The sequence below is a fragment of the Palaemon carinicauda genome, chromosome 15, assembly GCF_036898095.1.
Source record: "Palaemon carinicauda isolate YSFRI2023 chromosome 15, ASM3689809v2, whole genome shotgun sequence".
NCBI lineage: Eukaryota > Metazoa > Arthropoda > Malacostraca > Decapoda > Palaemonidae > Palaemon > Palaemon carinicauda.
In genome coordinates, this window is record NC_090739.1 from 27,873,588 (window position 1) to 27,899,686 (window position 26,099).

The window sequence follows — 26,099 nt, forward strand, 5'->3', positions numbered from 1 at the left end:
TAGACGGACCAAGGATGAGAGATGGCCGAGGAGACGTAACCATGATTGGGCTGGGAGTTCGTCTCGTCTGAGGAAAGGACTTGCGACCTTCCTCAGCCTTGCTATCCTGTCGTCTGATGGGAAGACTTTGTGGAGATTGGTGTCCAATATCATGCCTAGATATACCAGTCTTTGGGTAGGAAGCAGAGAAGACTTCTCGAGATTTACCATGATCCCTAAATCTTGGCAAATCCCCAGAAGTTTGTCTCGATGTCGAAGAAGGGTTGACTCCGAGTCTGCTAAGATCAGCCAGTCGTCCAGATAACGGAGGAGACGGATGCCGATCTTGTGTGCCCACGAAGATATCAGGGTGAACACTCTGGTGAAAACCTGAGGTGCTGTTGAGAGACCGAAACACAGAACCTTGAACTGGTAGATCTTGTTGTCTAGGCTGAATCTTAGGTACTCCCTTGAAGACGGATGAATTGGGATCTGGAAGTACGCGTCCTTCAGATCCAGAGTGCACATGAAGTCTCACGGTCTCACTGCGAGTCTGACCGTGTCTGCCGTCTCCATGCTGAACGGGGTCTGCTTGACAAACCTGTTCAGAGCTGAGAGGTCGATGACTGGTCTCCAGCCTCCACACACCTTCTTTACAAGAAAGAGTCGACTGTAAAAGCCTGGGGACCCGTCGACGACCTCTTGGAGAGCGTCCTTCTTCAACATGGTCTCAACTTCTGCCCAAAGGGCTTGCCCTCTTGCCGATCCCATGGCAAGAGAGCTCAATGACACTGGATTCGCTGTCAGGGGAGGTAGAGATGTTATGAACGGGACGCAATATCCTTGGCTGATCACAGAGATCGTCCAGGAATCGGCCCCGAGTTGCTGCCACCTGTCCGCGCAACTTTGAAGGCATCCCCCCACTGGTGGACATGCGGGGGGACTGCCTATCCTAGCGTTTGCGGCCTCAGCCACTCCCCCTAGGATTATTGCCTCCCCTGGAGGACTTTTTGCCTTTCCTGTCCTTGACGGGAAAGGGCTGTTTGGACACCGCTGCCTTTGCTGCTACTGCCGGCTTTGTCATCTTTGCAGGGCGAGGTTGTTGAAATGCTGGAGGCTTATAGGACTTTGATGTTAAAGCCCTCTGGAGGAGGAAGTCCTGGTTGGACTTCCTACACCTCTCAGCCACCTGCTCTACATCTTTCGGCTCAAACAGACCACTCCCCAAAAGGGAGGAATGTCTGAGCTTACTGACCTCGGTGTTGGGGACCTTCGAGTTGAATCTTTCAGACACCGTATCACGGCATTTCAGGATAGTGTTAGCCCACAAGTTCGAGACCTGGTGGGCCAGAAAGTCGATGGTACGAGTGCCTGAAAGAAGGAAGGTCTCCAAGGCCTTCCTGGTACCTGTACTCTCCTTAGACAAGTCTTCGGATCGTATCAGGATGCCAAGAGATCCTAGCCAGATATCCAGCCACGAAGTGGCCTACATGGCACACTTCGCTACCTTCTCCTGGCAGAGAATCTCCGAGGCCGAGAACAACACTTGCCAGTTGGAGAGTCTTTCGAGAGGGACTCCCCTGGAGATTGATTGATTGATTGAAAGTTTTCTGGCATCCTGACATCTAAGGTCATTGACGCCGATACCATTTACTGTATATGAAAATTAAAAGAGAATTCGATTAAAACCATAAAAATTAAGAAGTCATTAAAATAGTTAAATAGTTTTCAGAAGACCTGCTTCTGAAATAAATCTAAAAATTCCGCTCGCATAGTAAGACACATCATGTCCAAGAATCTTGGCAAGGATAAACCTGCCATCCTCACCTCGAGCCTCAAACAGATATCTATTTCTTAAGTTAGTAAAATTAGGGCATTCGGTCAACAAATGCCTCACTGTTAAAGGTACTAAGCAGTCCTCGCAATACGGTTGGTGTTGGCCCTTCAGCAGAAACTCGTGTGTCAACCGTGTGTGACCAATACGGAGACGACAAAGAGTCGTCTCCCATTTTCGGGGAATCATGTTATACCTCCAAGGTGATATGATATTTGTTACTTCCCTCATTTTATTGCCGTCTTGACTGTCCCAGTGGTGTTGCCATTTATCACAAACCAATTTCTTGATGTAAGGTAGGAGATCGTTACATGGAATGGGATACCTCCTTGGTAGCAACTCGGATGCTGCATTCTTCGCCAGTATATCTGCCTTCTCATTCCCAGACACACCTACATGTGCTGGAACCCAACAAAATCGAACAGTTATACCTTTCCGTCCAATAATAAAAAGCCATTCTAAAATCTTTAAAACTAGAGGGTTACTAGAATTAAAAACTTCTAAAGCTTGAAGAACACTCCTTGCATCACTAAAAATTGTAAAATTACCCTCCTTTTCCAAAGCTATTTTCTCAATAGCGTTTAATATGCCATACAGTTCGGCAGTAAATATGGAAGCTGTTAGAGGAAGTGCACCTCTACAATTAAAATCATTACTATGTACTCCAAATCCAACGCCAGCATCAGATTTGGAGCCATCAGTATATATAAAAGTTGATCCCCTATGTTCTTCGACATGTTCCATAAAAAGAGACCTGGATTCTAAGTCAGTCATATTCTTCTTAACTCCAATAAAGTATTTACAAAAAGATATGTCAGGTAATTTCCATGGAGGCATTGATGATACCTTGAATGGAAGTACCTTATTTCTAATTATATCCAGACTATTTAAAAATCGTTTCACCCGAAAGCCATAAGGTTGAGGAGATTTTGGGTGCAACTCAAAGTATGATGCGTGTCTTACAAAGCTTGCAGTCTGAAAGGCTAGAGAGCTAGGGAGTCTTTGCAATCTAAACCAATACCGAAGAATGGAAGACATTCGGTAAAGGTCTAGAGGTAACTCTCCAGCATCAACAAGGAGACTTGGGATAGGCGAGGTTTTAAAAGCTCCAGTAGATAATCTAATACCTGCATGATGTATCGAGTCTAATATTTTTAACCGGCTTGGGGTGGCTGAAGAATATACCTCACAACCATAACTAATTTTGGAAAAAATCAAGGCCTTGTATAATTTTAAAATAGTATTGCGGTCTGCCCCCCATGATGTATGGGACAATACTTTTAAGATATTCAGAGCTTCAACACATTTAGCTTTTAGCGCTTTTAGGTGAGAAACCCATGTAAGTCTACAGTCAAATATCAAACCTAAAAATTTGGTTTCCGATACACATGGTATCCGTTGACCTTTAATGTATATATCCGGGTCTGGATGTACTCCCCGGATACGACAAAAATGGACAATGGTAGTTTTACTTGTCGAGAACTTAAATCCATTCATGTCAGCCCACTGGATAATTTTATCAATAGAGAGTTGGATTTTTCTCTCAACCATTGCCATTCTAGTGCCAGCAAATGATATTGAGAGATCATCCACAAATAGTGTTGAGAGAACATCCTGGGGAATGGCTGAGGATATCCCATTAATTGCTAGTGCAAAAAGGGTTACACTCAGCACACTACCCTGAGGAACTCCTTCTTCCTGGCACTTACTCTCTGATAGAGTTTCCCCCACTCTCACTTGAAAAACTCTACGTGAAAGAAATGCCTGAATAAATAGTGGCAGCTCTCCTCTCAATCCCAATTCATGAATGGTTTTAAGAATACCATATCTCCATGTGGTATCATATGCCTTTTCAAGGTCAAAAAATACTGTAACATGGTGCTGTTTGGAAGCAAAGGCTTCACAAATAGATGACTCAAGTCGTATCAACACATCAGTCGTTGAGTGCATTTTTCGGAATCCACATTGAATCGGTGATAAAATACCTTTCTTTTCAAGGTACCATATCAGCCTTGCATTGACCATCTTCTCCATGATTTTACATAAACAAGATGTCAATGCAATAGGACGATAGTTTGCTGCTAAAAACTTGTCTTTACCGGGTTTTAAAAAGGCTAAAATAATGGCTAGTTCCCAAACACTTGGGTAGCTATGATCATGCCATATTCTATTAATAATGCTTAAAATAAATAGCTTTGTATTAAAATGTACATGTTTAATCATTGCATATGGAATTCCATCGGGTCCAGGGGCTGTATCGTTGCAATGAGCAAGTGCGGAATCAAATTCTCTTTCAGTGAAAGGAGAATTATACGACTCTTCCCTTCTTGTTGCAAAATTTAAAATTTTCTTTTCTTCAGTGCTCCTATACTGGTGACCAGGGGCTCCTTCACACTTGCTGGATACATTTGAAAAATGATTAGCCAGGGCATTGCTAACTTCATTTGCTTCAGTTACATACTGGCCATTCACCTTCAACACTGGTGGTGGGTTGGGGGTGAATTTGCCAGCTATCTTTTTTACTTTCCTCCACACAGAAGATGGTGGTGTTCTACTGTTAATAGAGGAAACAAAAGACATCCATGACTGGCGCCTTGCTTCTTTCATGGCACGACGGAACTGTGCTCTACATTTCTTGTACATTATTAAATTCTCATCAGTTCTGCGTCTACGCAATCGTGTTAGAGATCTTCTTGTGGCTCTGTGGAGTGCAGTTAGTTCTGAAGACCACCACGGGACTGGTCGTCGTTTGAATAACCCTGTTGTTTTGGGAATTGAATTGACTCCTGCTGTATGAAGAGTTCCATTCAGTAGGTCTATGGCATCATCAACACTTTCAAACTGTTCTGCTCTCCCTTCGATTTCACTTAGCTCACAAAATTTAACCCAGTCTGCCTTGTCTAGATTCCAACGTGGCGATCTTTGCAAAGGCGGACCCTTGTTGGTGTTTATAATGATTGGTGCATGATCACTAGTATGCCAATCATCTAATGTCCTCCAATCAAAATCAAGAAGGCAGTTAGAGCTTGCAATTGAAAGGTCAATGCATGACAAAGTACCTGTCTGAACATGAAAGTGTGTGGGCTCTCCTGTATTAAGGAGCCCCACATCCTCATTCTCCACAATTGATGAGATAATATTGCCCCTTGTGTTGGCCAAAACATCACCCCATAAAGGATGTCTACCATTCATATCTCCCAGTAAGAGAAAAGGTTGAGGGAGTTGTTGAATGACCTCTGCTAAATCATCATATAAAATATTATCATTTGGAGGTAAGTACAGAGAGCATATTGTATATTTTCTCCCTATATCAATTTGTACAACAACTGCCTGCAGGGTTGTACGTATAGACATGGGTATTTGGGGAACATCTCGACGAATGTACATGAGACTTCCGCCATGGCTCCCTGCTTGTTGATTATAAAGTGTTCTATAGCTAACATACTCTCGAGGACTAGGAGTGTTAGAATCAAGCATACTTTCCTGTAGACATACAATTATGGGGGAATGCTCATGAATTAGGAGCTTAAGTTCTTCATATTTCGCCCTCAAACCCTGACAGTTCCATTGCAAAATGGAGGAGAAAACTATGGATTATTTCTGGAAGACATCTTGGATGAGGTCTTCCCATTAGAAGTTTTTAATGTAACATTATTACCAGTATGTTTCTTCAGAGGTGGTCTTGTTATGTTGGGTTTAACGTTGGTGTTTTTCTTTGTATTCTTTTTATCTATTTGTTGAGGTGGATGGTGGACCTCAACTTGAATTTCTGATTTATTCAGTCCATCTTCTGGTTCATTAGAAACATCAACAGACAAAACATCAAATTTATTTGATGTCATAACCTTAACGTTTCTAATGGAGGGTGGAGAGAGAGATGGAGGTCTCTCTCTTTTGCGATTAATAGATGGTGGGATTCGAGGTTTTTGCACCTTTCCCACAACAGGTGCATCAGGTAAGTTAGTCTTAAGTGGAACCACCATCAGATCAGGCAAGGACATGGCCTGAGAGAGGTTTGTATTACTTTTTGTAATGGCGGCTGAAGGCTGTACAGCAATGGGCAATGACCTAGTGTTAATACACCGTGGTAAAGCCTCAGGAGGTGATAAGGTTACCTCGTTATTTGACATTTTGTCAGATAGTATACTTTTTTTTGAGCTATTGGCAGTGCTAGGTTTGTTTGATTTTAATGCCTTAGCATATGTATTTGATTTATTTAATAGTCTTTTGGCATGGGTCACACTTATGTGTTCTAAGTTTGATTTGTTGAGGGCAGCTTCCTCCAACTTATATAGCTCGCAAATCTTGTCTGTGGATTTGTGATTCGAGCTGCAATTTAAACACCTGGCTCCAAGTGCACACTCTCCATGGTAAGATTTGGAGCAAATACCACACATCTTCTCATTTTTGCAAACTTTGGACGGGTGCCCAAATTTAAAACAATTAAAGCATTGCAATGGCTTCTGCTTGAAGGGTCTTACTTTAATCCTTTCGTTCTCGATAATAATATGAAAAGGTACATCAGCATCCTGGAACGTAAGGATTATCATTGATGTACCTGGGACTTTATGAACTTTCCAAACATTTAATGGACACATGGCCAGTATCTCCTCCTCTGTAAAATCATATAGGTCTCTGTTAAAAACTACGCCCCTTCCGTAGCTAAAATTTAGGTGGGGTTTGACATCTAACTTAATGTCATCATTATTTATTTTCATATTGGACAATATTACCGACTGTGTACTGGATTTGGCATGGATAAGGAAACTATTTTTTCCGAAACGAGATATATCGCCTGGTGCAATAGTTCCTACTTTTTTCTGAATCAATTTGCATATTTTAAAATAATTCCCTGTAACCCCCTTTGATTCAGCTATAAGCCACATCGGTGGTTTTGGATTTCTCTGGGAGGGCATGACTAAATCTGTGCCTTTTTCCAACCAATCGGCAGGCCTGTACACATCTAAATCTTTTGGTACCTTATCGCAGAGAGCAGCCGCGACATTCAAGTTATTAATTTTAATATTATTCAAATTACTTATTGCACTAAATGCTTCGTCATAACTACTATAAGATATCCATGAATCCCAAGTTTCAGCTTCAAGTTTCATCCTTATTTCTTTTATGCATCCATAGCATTCAAATGCTTTACATAGATCATCATAATTTGTTTCTATTGAAATTTGTGTAACATGGAGGATTCGAAGTTTCCTCGTGTTACCCAAATTACTCGATTTAGAAATATCAGTAGAATGGTCCTTTCCCGTTCCGAGGTCATCAACAGAGCTATCCCTTATCACATTAGCAGAGGTCGTCAACAGTGCCGGGGGAGAGTCAGCGTATCCAGGGGATGGGGGTTCGTTCCTTAAAGAATCCATAATAGTAAAGAGAGGGAAAAGAGTTAGTTTGATGTACCTGCTCGAGAATGTTAGGCCATCACGCGTCGGAAAGGAAATTTGCACTCTCTACTATCGGCACAATGAGAGTATACTTCCCAGATGGTCCACTCCATACCCTACCCGAAGGATAGCATCAAAACAGATATAGAGGCACAGGTGTAAGCTGAACCCGCCTGTTAGGACTGAGACCAAGAAATTATGGAATCATCCTCCCCATATCTATAATGAAGGGCTTCCGGCCAAAAGCCGAGAGTCCTACCCCAAGCATTGGATCCCCCTGGATTCCGAAGACCCAACACTTGAGAATAGTTCCGCCAAAAAGGTCCAAACCATCTTCGGGATGGCTGAAATCATCCAATACTCTCATATATAGCTTTGAATGCAAACACCTCCCAACCGCGATACCTCCTCCCACTCATCAAAGCAGGCAGCAATAAAGGATGTATGAACATCCCCGCCGGGGCTACAATGGATGTGAAAACATCCAAGCCATAGGAGAAAAGAAAAAAAAATAAATAAATATATATGTACATAATATATACACACATATAATGAGGGAAATTTTTCTCATAGAGTTTGGAAAGCAAGACTAAAGAAAGTTTGTGAAATTAGGATAAGGTTGAAGTAGTATTGAGAAAAAGAAAAAGGTAAAAGAGAGAAATTTAGATTCGAACTGGGGGAGCAATTTCCCCAAGTTCGAGAGCCCTCTTGCCCGTCACCAAGTTTCAGCACGGGAATTAAATGCCGTGCTGAAGCTTAATGACTTCATCAAGGCATTCTCTCATTAAGAGGGCTCCCCTGGAGAGCTCTTCCACCGAGTGGTGGAGGGGAAGAGCTAAACAGGACTCCTCCATGATTTCGAAGTACCTCCTCTGGTGGACACAAGGAGGTGGGAGGAGTTTGTTTCCGGTGCTGGAACGGCTGGAGGAGGCTAGCTCTCGACCTTATCTCTGGCACTCTTGACTCCCTGGGACCAGGGCAAAGCCACGCTGGTTTTTGGTGGCTTTTGGGTACCAAAGACTCGGTCCAGAACCGTGTCCTTGCCCTCTCGAGGAGGAATCTCTGGATCCGAGAATCCGTTAAGGTTCCTCATTAGAGTCAAAACTTGCCAGAAGGCATGCTCAGACTCCTGCGGCTCTCCTCCTGATGGACTAGCAGCAAGGTCTCCAGTCCCCAAAGGCTCTTCTTGGGGGGACTCGTGGACGTTCTCCGCGGGCTTAGCTGGCTCTGGTCTGATCCTCGAAGATGATTTCGGAACCGTCTTGGAGTCCTTCGGCTCCCTCCTGGGAGGGATGCAGGATTCCAACAAAGATGGTGGGGGGCTCTTCTCCACCTCCACCCGAGGAGACTTCTCGGCGCGAGGTGGGGTTTCTCCCATTGGTGCGATGGGAGAACGCCTCACCTTACGAGAATCCCCCGAGGACGGAAAATCCTCGTCCACGGGGGATGGGGAGAAAGTCTGGGGAGGGGAGGGAGCCTTCCTCGACGACTTCCGAGGAGCCAGTTTCGCCCTTGGAGAAGTAACCACGTCGTCCACTCCTCTCTTCCTCTTCAGGGGGGCTGAGATAGCCGCTGATTTGAGGCCTAGTTCAGAGAAAGCGGGCTTGAAAGCCTGCGCAACCGCTCTGATCAAGGACCCAAACCAGGGCAGCCGACTGACAGCAGGGCTGTCAGACACACCCTCTGGAGGGAAGGGGATCGTAAGATCCCTAGGAGTGGAAACTACAACATGGTCTGCCTGAAAGGAAGAAGCTGTAGAAGAAATGTACCTAGACCTATCCGGAGATTTCCCTCCCTCCGTCGAGCGCACTGTCCTGCGCTTACGGGGGGGGGGGAACTCGATGAAGATGACCTGACTGCGAGTCGTACTGCAGGATCCTGTGTGGGAACGCGCTGTTGATCATGCTGGGCATCGGGCTCACGCGATAGGCCATTGCCTAGCTCGGGGGGAGGCGATGGCGCGCAGGCGAGGGTGCGCGTTGACGTGTGGGCGAACGATGGCACGCAGGAGAAGGAGCTCGTGGGTGCGTAGGTGAAGGGGCGCGTTGGCGAGCGTTCCGGAGACCTCGGATGGAATGCAGCCACAGGATCCTGAAGGGCCCGTAAGGGCAAAGCCATAGGGCACACGCGTGCAGGGGGAATATCCCTAGCGCGCGGGTGCGCAGGAGGGCGCTCATCAGGAACAGAAGTTCTGGCAGTGGGCGCGTGGGCGCGCAATGGAAACTGCGGGCAATGGCGCGTAGGCAAGGGATGGCGAGCAGGCGAGGTCCGATGGCGCGTCAGCGATTGTGGAGGAGAGCGCTGGCGAGCAGGGGTGGAAGAAGACTTCCCTTTGGAGCCCTGATCCGAAGATCAAGGGCGAGCAGGAGAGCGCTGGCGAGTAGGAGAGCGCTGACGAGCAGGAGAGCGAGGGCGTCCATGGCGTGCATCAGGCTGAGGGCGCACAGAGGTCCGTTGGCGAGCAGGAGATCGTGGGCGCGTAGTCATGGGCGTACAGGAGCTCGTGGGCGTGCAGGAGAGCGCTGGCGAGATGAGACTGCAACCGGAGGGCGCTTGCGCGCAGTAGTGCGCTGGCGAACGTTGGCGCACAGGGGAAACCTGGCGCTTAAGCGAGTTACACACAATGTGTGAAAGCCCCTTTTTGCCCCGAAGGGACCGGTGCCCGTTGGAAAACGGGATGTGTGGGCGCCCACAGCGCGTCAGCAGCCAGGAAAGGTGAGGGCAGGTCAGCAGGTCTGGCAGACGAAGGAGATCGCGAACGATCTGCGGAGAAGTCCAGGTCCAAAGAAGTAGCAGGAACGGTAGCTGAAGGACGAGGTTCCTCTGCGGGGGACTGCGAGGATGAAGATCCGAAGAGGCACCTCTTAACACCCTTGTGAGGAGAAGTTAGACCTCGGCGACGAAGAGGAAGGCGAGCCTTACATCGGATACGTCCTCTGGGACCAGCAGGCAAACCATCAGCAGTCCTCCGAGGAGGAGTCTCTGTCAGTGAACTCCCCCAGGGGGAGAATCACCAGCAGGAGAGACCGTTGAACTTAGTTCCTCCCTCGAAGGATGTTCAGAGGGGGCAGCTAAGCCTTCAGCTACAACAGGAGCAGGGGTTTGAACACTCTCATTGGAAGCCTCTGCCACAACAGCCTCGACAATAGACAGAGGGTCAACCTCTGCTACCGCCGGTGACTGTTTGACAGCTGCTCCCAACCTGATCATGTCAAACAGGGCTAACTTGGAGGGCGAACCCTGAAGCCCCAAGGAAGCCCAAAGCTGCAAAAGATCATCATTATTAACATCAGGAGAAATAATTAAATCCTCCCCCGGGGAAGGAGGAGGAGCTGCCTCGCCATGGGAGGCAACTCCCTCTCCCAACCCCGAGATCGGACAACAGTACGGCCTACGCTACCACTCGACGGCCTCTCGCGAGAAGCCGACCGAGTGGGAGCTTCGGAGGAGGTTTGGGCTACAGAAGAAGAGTCCTTAGGATTTTCCTTCTTCAAAGAAACCTTTGAAGGAGAAATATCCCGTTTGGACTTCTTCTTCCGGCGCCGGGAAAACCTCTCCCACTGGGAGGTAGGCCACTCCCTACATTAAATACATACGTTATCACTCTCACACCGTTGACCCCTACAATAAGGGCATAAGGTGTGTGGATCCGTGTCGATTGAAGACATGAAGGTCCCACAAGGGCGGTCAGGTAACCCCGGGCACTTCCGCATTGTAGAGGCAAACTTCACAACACTCTAGAAAAGAAAAAGCAAAAGCAATGATTAAATGGCTGTCGTGCAGGCGAGGGTGACAGAGGACACGTCCCACTAGCACCCGAGCCGATAGCAAAGTGGGCTTACAACACAGGTGTGTGAGGGGGGAGGGTAGCTAACTACCCTCCCTACCCCCCGCTAACTAGCGGTGGGGTAGTAAACCTTCGTTAAATTTTAATGGCTCGTCCTTTCAGCTACGCCGAAAGTAATTACCCACTTTCAATAGCGTGGTTTGTATTCCAGTTACGGAACAAACTAAAATTCGCTATGAGAAATGGACGAGTGCTGGCTAGTTTGGTATTTTTCTCTATGTTTAATAGGGGCTGGGGCATAATAACTTACGTATCGGTCAATTAAAATCTCCAAGTCCACTATTCACATCTGGGAGACAGATGTCGAGTTACTGCGCATTGGTTGCTGGCATTCGCTTTTGCCAGCTTTTCTGTTTTTAGTATGACAATCATTACCCGACTTTTTTTAAACACTTAGGAGCTTCCAAATATTTATGCCCAAGTTCCTGGATGTTGTTTTACAACAACCATTGGTAAAGTTTTACTGTATTACAGATTCTGATTTCGAACAGAAAATACAGTATATGTTTTCCTGTAGTAAATAACGTGATATGACCGAATTTGACCTTAATTTCAACCGCAAACAAAAAAAACAACCAATTCGACTAACTTTAAGTAGCCGAACTGGTTGCTGTTATTACGGATGAAATAAAGGTGAAAACCAGTTAAATCATGTTATTTCCTGCAAGAAAGAATATACCATATATTTTCTGTTAAAATTTTTAAATATAATGTCTATTGTTATATATATTGTGTTAAAATGTTTAAATATAATGACTTGTTCAATTTCCGTGTCACTTCACTCACATAGGCCTATGTACTGCAAACGATAACATTAGCAACGTTACCAATGATACACAGCGTTACCAACGTTACGATGGCACTTCTAACGTTAGCAATGCTACGGTAATAATACCATGTGTATTTTAAAGAATTTTTCCATATACCGTTTACACAATATATAAAAAGGTACAAAAAGGGTACAGAACCTAACAAACCCACCAAACCTAACCTAGAAGTTCCCAGGTCACAGACCTCACGTATGTACTCCGAATGTGGCATTGCTAACGTTAACAATGCTACGGTAATATTATCATGTGTATTTTAAAGAATTTTTCCATATACCCTTTACACAATATATAAAAAGGTACAAAAAGGGTACAGAACCTAACAAACCCACCTAACCTAACCTAGAAGTTCCCAGGTCACTTTCCTCAAGTATGTACTCCAAACGATAACATTAGCAACGTTACCAATGATACACAGCGTTACCAACGTCACGGTGGCATTGCTAACGTTAACAATTCTACGGTAATATTATCATGTGTATTTTAAAGAATTTTTCCAAATATCCTTTACACAATATATAAAAAGGTACAAAAAGGGTACAGAACCTAACAAACCCACCTAACCCAACCTAGAAGTTCCCAGGTCACAAACCCAATATAATGCCTTTTGTTGAATGACTTACCTTTATGACCCGGACGACGAAATTTGCGGTACCATTATACGCATTAACAGTATAACCACACCGGCGTTTCTTTTGGTTTTAGATATCTTGGTTTGGGTATTACGTACAGTAATATACGTGAATGTCTTTCCTGTAAGATAGGAAGGAACGGAACTTGGGGCACTGTAAACGTTGAGGTATTACATTGTGAGCTTTAAGGAAATTATCAACATTGGATGTCGTATATATAAAAAAAATCACGGTGAAATTTAGCAAATGCTTTTAGGTATGGAATACTGCAGCCGCTACAAGTTTCTATAACTTCCTCCATCGCAAAATACGAAAAAAAAAAAAATCTCACTTGAAATAACGAACACCTGACTAGGACACAGGTTTCCACGGAAAAGGATTTGGTGTAAGGGGTATGAATAGACCACTTAAAGAGATAAGGGAAGGGGGTAGGGAAATATTAACCGACAACCCCCTTGTGCAAACTTTCAATACGTATGGGTTAGTGATTGGTTAACGGGAAAACAACGGAGTCTAGAGGGTAAACATGAATGAACTAGAATGGGAAACTTGCCCAGAGCAAATATTTATGTGAAATCAGGGTGTGACAAGGTAATAACAAAATGAATAAAAGTAATATAGGAAGACCAAATGGAATGTATGATAAATAATATTAAATGGGAATATAAAATGGGGTGATTTTATAAGGTATCGGATAATAAAACGTGTAATACTGGGGTCAATCGTAATATGTATACGAGGGTATTACATAAAAGGAATGGTATAGATGAACTAGATCAAGTAATACACTTGAATAAAGCTGGTGAAGAAGAAGAATAATTACATTTCACAGTTAGAGAAGAAGAAATCCTATTGGTGGAGAAGGAGCCTCTGAGCAGGGAGGCGGGACTTTTGTGCAGAAGGTGAAAACCTGCTATATACAAACGAACGAACGGGATCGACTACAACTGGCAAGTAGAATGAGAAAAAATAAATGAAAACCACTAATGTTAGCATGTTACGCTAACACTGCCACAGCTCTACATCACACGTTGGCAGCTCTGGCTACCATATTTTTTCATGAGACATAGCCTTTGCAACGGCTCCTCCAAAATTTATCCAGTTACTGTATACGGTTTTGCCTTTTCCTCTGTTTATTATACATCCAAGAAGGTAATATATAGAGAAGAAAAGGTTTGTTTTAAGATTATAAATCGTTTCCCCAGTATGTTTTCCCCACCCAAAACCCTGAGTTCCCACTGGGGGTCCCCCATTATCGTAGGATAGAGATATATATATATTGGTGAGACTATTCATTTGTGACGGGAACGAGAGTCATTTTCAAAGAGCGTAATTTTTTCTATAGGAAAAAGTAGTTTTTTTCCTAGGTTACGTTGGCCTGTAATACAGTAAAATAATACCCAACCATTTTTTCCCACCCTTCCCTTCAGTTTGAGTTAAACCACCATCGCATAAAGACATCTCCAAGAGGGAACTTAAGGTACAATCTATTTCAAAATTTAGTGTAATTTCATCTGTGTCAGCAATTGATTAAGATGGAAATGCTCTCCGTTCAGTGTAAAGCTACTGTTACTCATGTGAAATTAAAAAATAATTGCGAAATAATGCCGCAAAGGTCCAACTCTGGTTTAATTTTTTGGGAAGACCAGCACATTTCTACTGCAAAACTTCTGTAGATTGTAAAAAAAAATAAGGTTAATGTCTAGGAGAGGGCCACATGAAGATATCAGTGATATTCAATTTATTATTACTAGAATGTGTAGGAATGTATGTAAATAATGGTATACCAGTGAGATAATTTAGTGAAAATCAATAATAGTCGAAATATCGACGATCAAACTCACGCTACTCTTGTCTTCCTCCCAGATTTTTCTAAGTCTGTTGTTATTGTTGACTGTGTCTTGTTTTTGCTCAAATGAGCCCTGTAACCACTATAATCCGCAGACAAACTAGTCCACTATGAAGTCTTACACGTTTGGCCAATCACAGCGCCTATCCACTATGACGTCATACATGTTTGGCCAATCGCAGCGCGACAATACAACAGCGCGACAATACATTATTTTACCCAGGCATTTCATTTCGTTCTTAGACATGGAGACCATAGAAAGCACGTCATCTCATGTTGCACAAGAAGTTGAAATTCCATCTTCTTGTCCTGACTGTTCCTAACTTACAATGAATTTGTTTTAACTTATTCGGGGATTATTGAAAAAATAGTGGATTTGTGCCAGAGACACAATTTAATTTTACAAAATAAAAATTGCCCTGCATGTCAAGGAATCTTCGCAACGGCTTCACGTTTTCCTCAAAGCACCAGCACATCTTTATGAACCAACAGTTTAAGGTAAGCTTCATTAATTTATGGAGTATATTATAATGGTGATAGTATAACGATGTATACAGCAGTACCATCACTTTGGATTTGGTTTGATGGATGTGTTAGGTAGTGTCCTTAAGGGGGGGTCGCAGGGGGGGCGGAGCCCCCCCCCCCCGGTAGGGGTACAGGGCCCCTAGGCTAGGTTAGGTGGGTGTATTAGGTTCGGTGGTGCCCTGAAAATCACTGTGGCCTTAAGGGGGGGGTCGCAGGGGGGGTCGCAGGGGGGCGGAGGTCCCCCCCCCCCCCCCGGTAGGCCTAGGTATGGGTACAGGCCCCCCAGGGTAGGTTAGTTGGTTGTATTAGGTTCGGTAGTGCCCCGAAAAATCCCTTTACGGTTAATGTCTAGGAGAGGGCCGCATGAAGATAACACTGATATTCAATTTATTTTTACTAGAATATGTAGCAATGTATGTATATATTGGTATACCAGTGAGATAATTTAGTGAAAATCATTAATAGTCGAAATATCGACGATCAAACTCACGCTACTCTTGTCCTCCTCTCAGATTTTTCTAAGTCTGTTGTTATTGTTGACTGTGTCTTATTTTTGCTCAAATGAGCCCTGTAACCACTATAATCCGCAGACAAACTAGTGCACTATGACGTCTTCACGTTTGGCCAATCACAGTGCGACAATACATTTTCTTTCCCAATGACGTCTTCACGTTTGGCCAATCACAGTGCGACAATACATTTTCTTACCCATCACAGTGCGACAATACATTTTCTTACCCAGCCATTTTATTTCGTTCCTAGACATGGAGGCCGTAGCAAGCACGTCGTCTGATATTGCACAAGAAATTGAAATTCCCGTTTCTTGTGCCGACTGTTTCTTAAGTTACGGTGAATTTGTGTTAGCCTATTCGGGGAAAATCGAAAAACTTGTGGATTTGTGCCAGAGACACAATTTAATTTTGCAAAATAAAAAGTGTCCGCATTGTGAGGAAGTGTGTAGGATTGACTACAAGAAAACATAGTTTTAGGTGTGACAAGTCTTACATTACGAAAGGACGTAGACGTAAGCGTTGTTCATATAAAGTGTCGGTGTTTGTGGGTACCTGGTTTTCCAAAGGAAAACTGGACATTGAAACTAATTTAAAATTTATAGTTTTGTGGGTTCAAAACTGGTTTTGCTACGATGTGGCCATTTCTGAATTGAAATTAAATAAAGGTACTGTCTGTGATTGGTCTTCTTTTTGCAGGGAAGTTGTAATTAATTGGGTATTAAGGTGCAGCAAGAAAATTGGCGGCCACAATTGTACAGTAGAAATTGACGATTCCAAATTCGGCAAACGCAAATATAATGTTGGCCGAGTAATAGACGGCCAGTGGGTATTTGGTGGTATTTGCCGAGAATCACGTGAGTTTTTTCTGGTCCCCGTGGAAACCCGGGATCGTGACACCCTGCTCTCGCTGATTAAGGAGAGGATCGAGCCAGGCACAACTATAATTTCGGACTGTTGGCGAGCTTATAACTGTCTGGCAGAGGAAGGTTTTAAGCATTTGACGGTTAACCACAGCCTTCACTCCGTTGATCCCCAGACACAGGCTCATACCAATACTGTGGAGAGGAAGTGGCAGGACGTGAAGAATTTAGTGCCGAAATATGGTAGGAGGAAAAAACACTTTGTCGGGTACCTTGCCACTTCCTACTTCAAGTTGCATGTCAGGGAACCATCGCAACGGCTTCACGTTTTCCTCAAAGCAGCAGCACATCTTTACCAACCAACAGTTTAAGGTAAGCTTCATTGATTTGTAGAATATATTATAATGATGATAGTATAACGAAGGGGAGGTCGCAGGGGGGGCGAGGTCGCAGGGGGGGCGAGGTCGCAGGGGGGGCGAAGCCCCCCCCGGTAGGCCTAGGTAGGGGTACAGGGCCCCATAGGCTAGGTTAGGTGGTTGTCTTAGGTTCGGTGGTGCCCTGAAAATTACTGTGGCCTTAAGGGGGGGTCGCAGGGGGGGCGGAGCCCCCCCCGGTAGGCCTAGGTAGGGGTACAGGGCCCCCAGGGTAGGGTAGGTAGTTGTATTAGGTTCGGTAGTGCCCCGAAAAATCACTTTTCTCCTCCTCCCCCCACCTAAAAACCCCGCTTCCCACTGGGGTCCCCCATAATTGTAGTAGTAGGTTTATGCTTACATTTTATGTGTAAAAGTTAAGTCTTAGTTTCTTTTTTATTCATTTCCTCATGTTTCTATGCGATGTGCAACAATAATCTGGTTGTTTTTTGCCGTTTTTCGTCGTTAATACTTGAAAAACGGGTGCGGCCTTCTCCTAGACATTTACCAAAAATAAAAAAAAAAGTCCATCATAAGGCAAGGTATTATTTGTGGTTTACTTTATCATAATGTAAGGATTTATTTGTGATTTAGTTTTGATTTGTGACCTGGGAAGGGGGGTCCGACTAGCGGTTGTGACCTAAGGTTTGATACCTGGGAAGGGGGTCCAGGGGGGCTTGGCCCCCAGCTAGGGGTTGTGACCTGGGAACTACTAGGTTAGATTAGGTGGGTTACATTCTGTACACTTATACAAATCTCAAAAGTGTTAAATAATCACGTTTTAGCCTTCCTTGGCCTGTTTTCAGCCACTTACATGAACCATATGTTTTTTCAACTGGTTATCTTGTGCTTATTTTGTATTTCTGACCATTATTATTGCAGCAAATCACTCGTTTATGACATTTCCCCAGCCAAAAAAACCCACTGGGATCCCCCTTATTTGTCACTATGTAAGGGGGTCCAAAAACTCATGAACAGGTGGTTTATCCCAATAATCATGGTTAGAAATAGATAAAACACAAGATAGCGAGTAGAAAAAAATATATCTACCCCAAAGATTTTACTAAAAAAAATAAAATTTATTATATTATACTAAATTTACATTTTACTGTAGCATTCCAAGTATCTTATCGACCTAGCTCAAACATTCATCACCTGTGTTACCTTCTACTAATACTTAGGCCATATTTGGATTACCACACTACAAGTAGAACATGTTAAGCTACTACCATGTAGCTAATTTTAAATCATTTTGTAAGTTATAACTTACCCATCTACGCCATTAAGTCTGAAACACAGGATTAAGAATAAAAATACGAAACATACCTGCAATGGCTACCATTAGCTCAGGTTCCTATGAGCAGTGTTTTTTGTTGTTAACACATTACCATGTGGTCATTGGTATACTGTACTTCCGTATGAGACAGACAGACGTATGAGTCTGACTGAAAGTCAGTCACTGACCGTTGCCAGATACTTTTGGTCCAATTGTTGTACCAAACAGCTAAGTAATGTCGTACAGTACCATGAAAATGTCGTACCTGCTTATATTTATCCAAGATGCTAAAAAACAACAACAAAAACACTTGTAATGTATTGTTAATGATAATAGTAGCAGTAATAATGATGATAATGATAAGACTAATAAGTTTCTGACCTTTTTTATTTATATTGTGTGCTTTGTAGCAAGTGAAAAAATGAAATCAACTACAGTATATGTATTCAGATGTAAGGCTGAGTTAAAAAAAATATCGTAAACAAAGATGTTGAAATGATCGAAGAATTCTAGTATTATATATGTACGAGTGCAAAGATGTATACACACACGCACTCATATATATATATATATATATATATATATATATATATATATATATATATATATATATATATATATATAAATATATAAAATATATATATATATATATATATATATATATATATATATATATATATATATATATTATATATATATATATATATATAAGAGAGAGAGAGAGAGAGAGAGAGAGAGAGAGAGAGAGAGAGAGAGAGAGAGAGAGAGAGAGAGAGAGAGAGAGAGAGAGAGAGAGAGAAAGTTCATGAATAAAACTCAAAAGTTTGCACAACTCATTTCCAGCAAATTTTCTATTGTATGTGAGATGGAGACATCACATGGAGTGCCTGCATACGAGTTGTTTGAACTCATAGAAAGAATGGACTTAGTTGGATAGATGGTAGCCTACAATATTTATGGTTTTCCTTGCCAATTAGTTCTACTCTGAGCAGAAAAAAATCTCTAATAGTTATAACACTTAGCTATTTTAGTCTCCAGATTCCATGCTATCTACACAGAAAAATATACTCTTTCACGATCTGCATTTGCATGAGGCAGCGAAAGAATACCAATAGCAAAAGGTCCTTGAGTAAAGAAAGATATAGGCCTAGCCTACTAGCCGTAACCATCTTTGAGTTCGCTTATTGCAATCTGTCAGGAATTTTATTAGTTTGTGCCACCTGCCTAATATGTACAGGGAGAGCTTAGTCTTGAGTTCTATATAAAGCCCTCCATTCATCATCTAAACTTTGAAGAGTATTTGAGCTTTAGCTAGAAATGATATACTGTCAGAGTGTCAGTTCTGAAACTGAAAACTGAAGCTTTCAGAATCAAGTTCGCTCGTACTTGTATTATAGCCAACCTCTTTGTTGATTGGTCTTATGGTTAGTCGTATTAACCAATCACAGACACACATGTATATCATAATTATGTACGATAATTACTATTTCTTTGGAAGTAGAAAGTTTGTTTGTGTGAGCTTGATAATTTTTCATAAATAACTGAAACCATAAATATATATATTCTCTTATTCATGGTCGTACAAATTGATAAAAAAATCGTACAATTAAGCATATTTGACTAAAATGTGGTAGGTCGTACAACACTGGGTCGTAGGTTGTAGAAAAGTCAAAATTGTCGTATGGGTACGATTTTTATCGTACATATGACACCGCTGCTGACGTCTCCTTCTTCTATCTTCTTCCAGTTTAGTAGGAGATCTGGCCCCTTCTTGGAGCCAATGTACTCCCCTGTAAATATGATATAAGATAAAATATTAGATCTAATCAATACAGTTGACAATTTTTAGTGTTAGTCTATTATTAAATATTAAATCATTCACCGAATGTTATAAATGATATGTTAACTCCCCCCCCCCCCCACCGCATGAGGTTTAATGTTTTTTATTCAAACAATATCCATGCTCCCCCTTCCATTGATATTGTTTGTATAGTGCAATATATATATATATATATATATATATATATATATATATATATATATATATATATATATATATATATATATATATATATATATATCACACTTTATTAAAAACGTTTCTATTTAAATACGTTTAAATTTATTTACATTTAAAACTACCTCAGACAAGACGTTAGTCAAAGTAAAACCGAGGAAAATGCTCTCCTACAAAAATCCTTTGCGCAGTGGCTCTCCGATTATCTCCATCTATTAACACCTTGGTCAACTAAAATTAACTGATAACTACAGACATATGTGGAGCTTAAGCCCTTGACACTATGCATTTAAGTCATATCTATCATCATTCAGTAGTATTTACAAACTAGATTCATATTAAGTACTTTTTTCTAGTGTCCAAATTAGATTTAAATGTAACGCCAGATCTGGTCAGCACCATCTGTTGCCAATACGTCCTACCATCGAAAGGGGAAGCAAACGGAAATTCAAGCGACTATTCGGTTTTCCTTTGGATATCTTTGTAGTAACAGTTCACCATAGATATCGTGGTACTTCACTCTGTAACGGTGTAACCATAGATATACATGTACACCATATTGTCAAATGGGCACACTGTCATTACTAGATGTATAGGGTCAAAGCTAAGTCTAAGAATGATGATAAAGTCTGCGGGAAATGTTCAGGGAGACATTCCACAAGGGAGTGTAATTCGCAAGTGTCAAAGTGTATAAACTGCACAAAGTTAAACAAACCAAGTGACCACGCAGTAAATTCTAGAGATTGCAAAGCTTTTGACTTGAAATTATTGAAAAGACTAGCGGAAAATTCTGATCATGGTTACTAGGGATGTCATAAACTGTGGCTATGTAAATATACAATCTGTAGGTAATAAGACTGTTCAAATTCGAGAATTGATTAAAGAAAAATATTTGGATATGCTAGCATTATCTGAAACAGGGTTAAATAACGTGGACAAGGCAAAGATAACTGAAATGACCCCCCCCCCCCCCACACACACACACATATGCCTTCTTTGCATAGTGAGAGAAGGTAGGTCTGGTGGGGGTGTCGGACTCTTTATTCATAAAAGCTACTCAAATCTCAAAACGTTGAAAAGAATTAGTGTAACAAGCTTTGAATATATAGAAATAAAATTTATGCCAAAAAAAAGAACAAGAATATCCTTTGTAAACAATACGTGATCTGAAATGATACTCTGAACGAACAAGGTAAAGCGACAGCGGAGGTCCTGTAGAGAGTAGGGTTCTCCTGCTGTATGGGACCGGAAAAGCAGCCATCAAAGTAGAGTAAGTAAAGTAAACGGTGGCCAGTAGCCACCGAGAGATTGAAGGCCTGGTCATTGGCTTGTGAGTACATAGGGGGAGGCCATAGTCACACGCACAGTTTCTAAACCTTTGCTCCTGGAGATATGAGGAAACAGTGAAGTAGCACATTCAGTTAGTTATTCCAACAATTAATAACTAAGTATATGAGGCAAATTTCAATAAAAAGAGGGATGCGAAATATCTGTAATAATTAAATAACTATTTGTTCAGTACAGAGATACACAGGTTATGAATAAATAGTGAAAGGAAACAGCAAGCTTCCATGTAGGCTAGATGTTTGATGAAACTAATAGGTAATGATAATAACTCATACCAGAAGTTCTAGTAATGCCTATGATGATTGTAATGATAATATTAATTAGGATAAGTAAAAGGACAAATAACTGAGTGAACAATCTGTACTCATAATCAATGCCAAGAGTAGGTTAAGTGATGTTCAGGGGATCCAAAATCCTACTTATGATTGCATAAAATTTTCGTTTTACTGCTTTCCAGTATAAGGATGTCTAGAAAGTCTAATATTTTTGACAAGAGTTCCATGTTTTTTTTTTTTATTTCATATAGATATTTCTCTTCCTTGAATAGATTATGGGTTGCAATGATGTCCGCCATTGCAGTTTGTAAATGTCTTTCATTAAGCCTCGCTCTCTTCGATTCTGGAGTATCCCTTACATGGAAAGCAGAGAAAAGATATTAGAATGCCAGTGATACATTTCGTATCACCACGTTTTATACAATTGTTAGCATACTTGAAACTCAGAAAAATGAGAAGATATATATATATATAGAGAGAGAGAGAGAGAGAGAGAGAGAGAGAGAGAGAGAGAGAGAGAGAGAGAGAGAGAGAGAGAGAGAGAGAGAGAGAGAGAGAGAGCAGAAAGATTTTCTATTCCAAGTGAAAATTTTCTTAAAAAAAAAAAAAAAAAAGCGTATTGATGCTTACCAAAAGGTTTTCAACAATAATTTCTCAGCTGAGCTTCAGTAATTTCATCCATATGTACAACATAAATTCACTGAAACCAAAAGTGGAGAAACAAGATTCAGTTATGCTGAACTTTATAAAATACTTGTAGATGATACCAGTAGGTGCGCCTTTCCAAGGGTAGACATTGTCTTTCGTGTGTTTTTTAACATTTCTGGTCATAAATTGTTCAGCTGAATGCTCATTTTCCCAGTTGAAGCATATTAAAAATCCTATCGGAACAACTGGATGCCTTATCTCTATTGAGTATAGATGCATATTTGCTACGTATGATCAGTTTTGAGGATCTAATCAAAGACTTTGCATTAAAAAAAGCAGGAGGAAACTTTTCAAAAATGAAAGTGAAAGAATACAAAAATTAAAACTTCTTACTATCAGTTTTGTTTCATTTTGATCGATATAATTTTGTGTGGTTTATTTTGTTTATATTTTTAATATCACATATATGTATGGGGCATCAAAGTCTTAAGTGCTTAGTGCCTCTAAAGACCTTAATCCGGCCCTGCTTGTTAGCCAACTTTTTTTTTCATTGATTTTGGACAATATCTCTGCCACCCTTTGCTATAAAAAGATAAGACTTTTTACAGACTCTTTCCTTGTCTCCTGTCTTCGATATTGCTTTTATGACTGCTCTTGTTGGGGAATCTGTTTTTATTACTACCTAGGATGTCCTCCCCAGTATCTCTTTGCCATCATAACCCTCAAATAAGGCCCCTCCTTAATTAAACAGGCAATATCTTTTCCTAATAAAATTTGTTCTTTCTTCCTTTAATTTATATGCCACCTGTTTAATTTGTAAGTACTTTTCCTTTTACATCATTCCTCTATTTTCTATTTTTCTTTTTTTATTTAACATAATCATCTACTGGTTTATAGCGGGTTTTCCAGAACAATAAATGAGCCTGTCATTTTGTTGATAATTTCAAAGGCTGCCTTCGTTTTGGCCAGACCATGACATGCTCATCTTTCATATGTTATCGCACCACTCGTGCATCCAATGGATAGCTCTGCCATTTGCTTCCTGTAGATCTGCATCAAAACATGCAGGTCCCCAGTGGGCAGCAGTAGAGGATGTGAACCATGAGCTGAGGCGATTCAGTCGTACATGACATGCTTAATAAATCCATGGTTCGCATCTATCACATGATGCACAGTACCCATGGCTATATGGATTTTAAGATAATTCGTGTATAAAGTGGATCACAACACAATAAAATGACCGAGAGAGAGAGAGAGAGAGAGAGAGAGAGAGAGAGAGAGAGAGAGAGAGAGAGAGAGAGAGAGAGAGAGAGAGAGAGAGAGAGAGAGAGAATTTGAATATGCGCAGTTACCCAAGTATTACCATTTTCTATTCAAATATTGGAGTATGTAAAAAACGGTAAAAGCCAATCAAGGTCAGTCTGCAATAATGATTTCATAGCTAGTGTTTGGAAATATTATGTGCGGCATTTCTTAACTGTCCACAAATTTAAGTATGATAATTGTAAACTGTAGCCCCAGAAGACTTAGTATTTAAGATAATAGGCTTAATTTTTTTTTTATATAACCTACATACAACAGATAAAATTGATCAAGAAAATGCTGGGCTTTTTCAGAGAGGATTAACCCACAAGATACCATTTGGGCCTGAATGAAACTGAAATGGTGTCAAAAAACAAATAATCTATTCGTAATACAGTTAGAAACGGTCTAGTTATCGTATCTGTTATTTATTCTATATGGTTATGATGATAACTGTGGGAATTTAAATTATGTACGAAATCATCAAGATATTTTACAGAAATAAGGAATTTAAGAAAAGTTATGTATTACGTGGAGAGAGAGAGAGAGAGAGAGAGAGAAGAGAGAGAGAGAGAGAGAGAGAGAGAGAGAGAGAGAGACCTACACGTGAATCAGTTCTACAAGGATGCACATAACTTGCAATAGGCTACTAGTAGCAGTAATGACAACCCAAATAGCTGGTGTTTATAGTAAAATCTGATCGTATTCAATACTCCATCCCAACTTGATGTCAAGCCAATAAAATGAATAACAGCCTGCTAGTAACTGGGACTTTGAGAATCCCCATAAACCTTTGTCTTTCGAAATGACATCTGAAACTCAACTGCTATTTTACAGCAACCCTAACTGTAATAATGGTAAGGTCACTAGAGTACTGGTGAAAGACTTGGGTTCAAATTCTTAAAAAAAAAAGAAGAAGTTTACTGGAGGATTAATGATAGTCTGAGAAGTAACTTTACAATGTAACATAACAGATATGACTGCATTTAAAAGCTTATATGATACTTAACTCAATTTAAAACAAACAAGGCCTGGCACAATATCTGGAAATAAGTTTATGGTGTTTTGAAGACTAAGATCACTTATAATAGATAAAGGCAAGGCCTACACCCTGTTACACGACGTCTTATAAGCTGATTTAATACAACAATGATCAACACCTGATCCCCTGTCCACTAAAGCTAGGACCAGTGAAGACCAGAGGCTAATGATGACTCCGCCGGTAGACATAACCCCCCCCCCCCCTAACACGTCATCCCTAGTTCAAAACGACTGAGAGCAAATTGGAAACTCTTATACATCATATGAACCTTTTAATAGTAGGTTACCTCAGGGGATTGTACTGGGCCCAATCTTATTCTGTATCTATACTCAAGGGAAATAAAGTACTTCAAAGACATGGAGTGAAATTCAAACTATTTGCAAACGATATGCAATTTTAGTTTTCCATAAATGATCTATAGTTAAGAAGATACTGCTGAAACTCTAAATCGAAGTTTTACCAGTGTTAGGGATTGTATGACAATTAAATAACTAGAATTAAATTAGAATAAAACAGTTTATATATGTTTCGAAAGAAAATCAACTTAAGACACTTGAGTGATATTCAAATAAACATAAGTAACAATGTCCTGAAGAATACACCACCATTAACACTTTTATGTGTGGACTTCCTTAAATGTACAAAGGGCCTCGGTTAGTATTCGCCAGTCATCTCTATCTTTAGTTTTTAAATTAGTCCTTCTCCACTCATCATCTACTCCACGTTTCATAGTCCTAAGCCATGTAGGCATGGGTCTTTACAAATCTTCTAGTGCCTTTGAACTTCTATACCTACACTAAAAAAAAAAATCAGATATGAATCTATATTTTTGGCCGCTATTCTCTCAAACTGTTGAACAACTTACTAAATAGTATACGCTGTAAGAAATCTTTTGTGACTTCTCCAGTATCTAAAGATTATCCAACTAATATATCCCAGCAAGCTATATTAGACCAGGATTAATAGAGTTTAATCCTATATTAGACTATGAGGCACTTCGTACAAATGCTCGGAAAACCAGTTTCCAACTCACTGTGGGTCAAGTCACCGATTTATTCAGTTTATAATAAGTGACACGGGTATTATTATTATTATTATTATTATTATTATTATCATTATTATTATTATTATTATTATTATTATTATTATTATTATTATTATTATTATTATTAGCTAAGCAACAACCCTAGTTGGAAAAGCAAGATGCTATAAGCCCAAGGGCTCAAGCAGAGAAAAATAGCTCAGCGAGGAAAGGAAATAAGGAAATAGATAAACGATATGAGAAATAATGAACAATTGAAATAAAATATCTTAAAAACAGTAACATCATAAAAACAGATATTTCATATATAAACTATAAAACGACTTATGTCAGCCTGTTCAACATAAAAACATTTGCTGCAAATTTGAACTTTTAAAGTTCTACCGATTCAACGACCTGACTAAGAAGATCATTTCATAACTTGGTCACAGCGGGAATAAAACTTCTAGAATACTGTGTAGTATTGAGCCTCATGA

The 26,099-nt window shown here is 40.9% G+C and overlaps 1 long non-coding RNA gene across 1 annotated transcript in view; it reads right to left on the reverse strand.

Moving 5' to 3' along the window:
- Positions 1-18,114, reverse strand: part of LOC137654259 (uncharacterized) — an 80,314-nt gene extending 62,200 nt beyond the window's left edge. The window contains exon 1 of the long non-coding RNA XR_011046575.1: positions 18,001-18,114. This is a non-coding gene — a long non-coding RNA (uncharacterized lncRNA). The remainder of the gene's footprint in view (positions 1-18,000) is intronic.
- Positions 18,115-26,099: the final 7,985 nt, after the last annotated feature.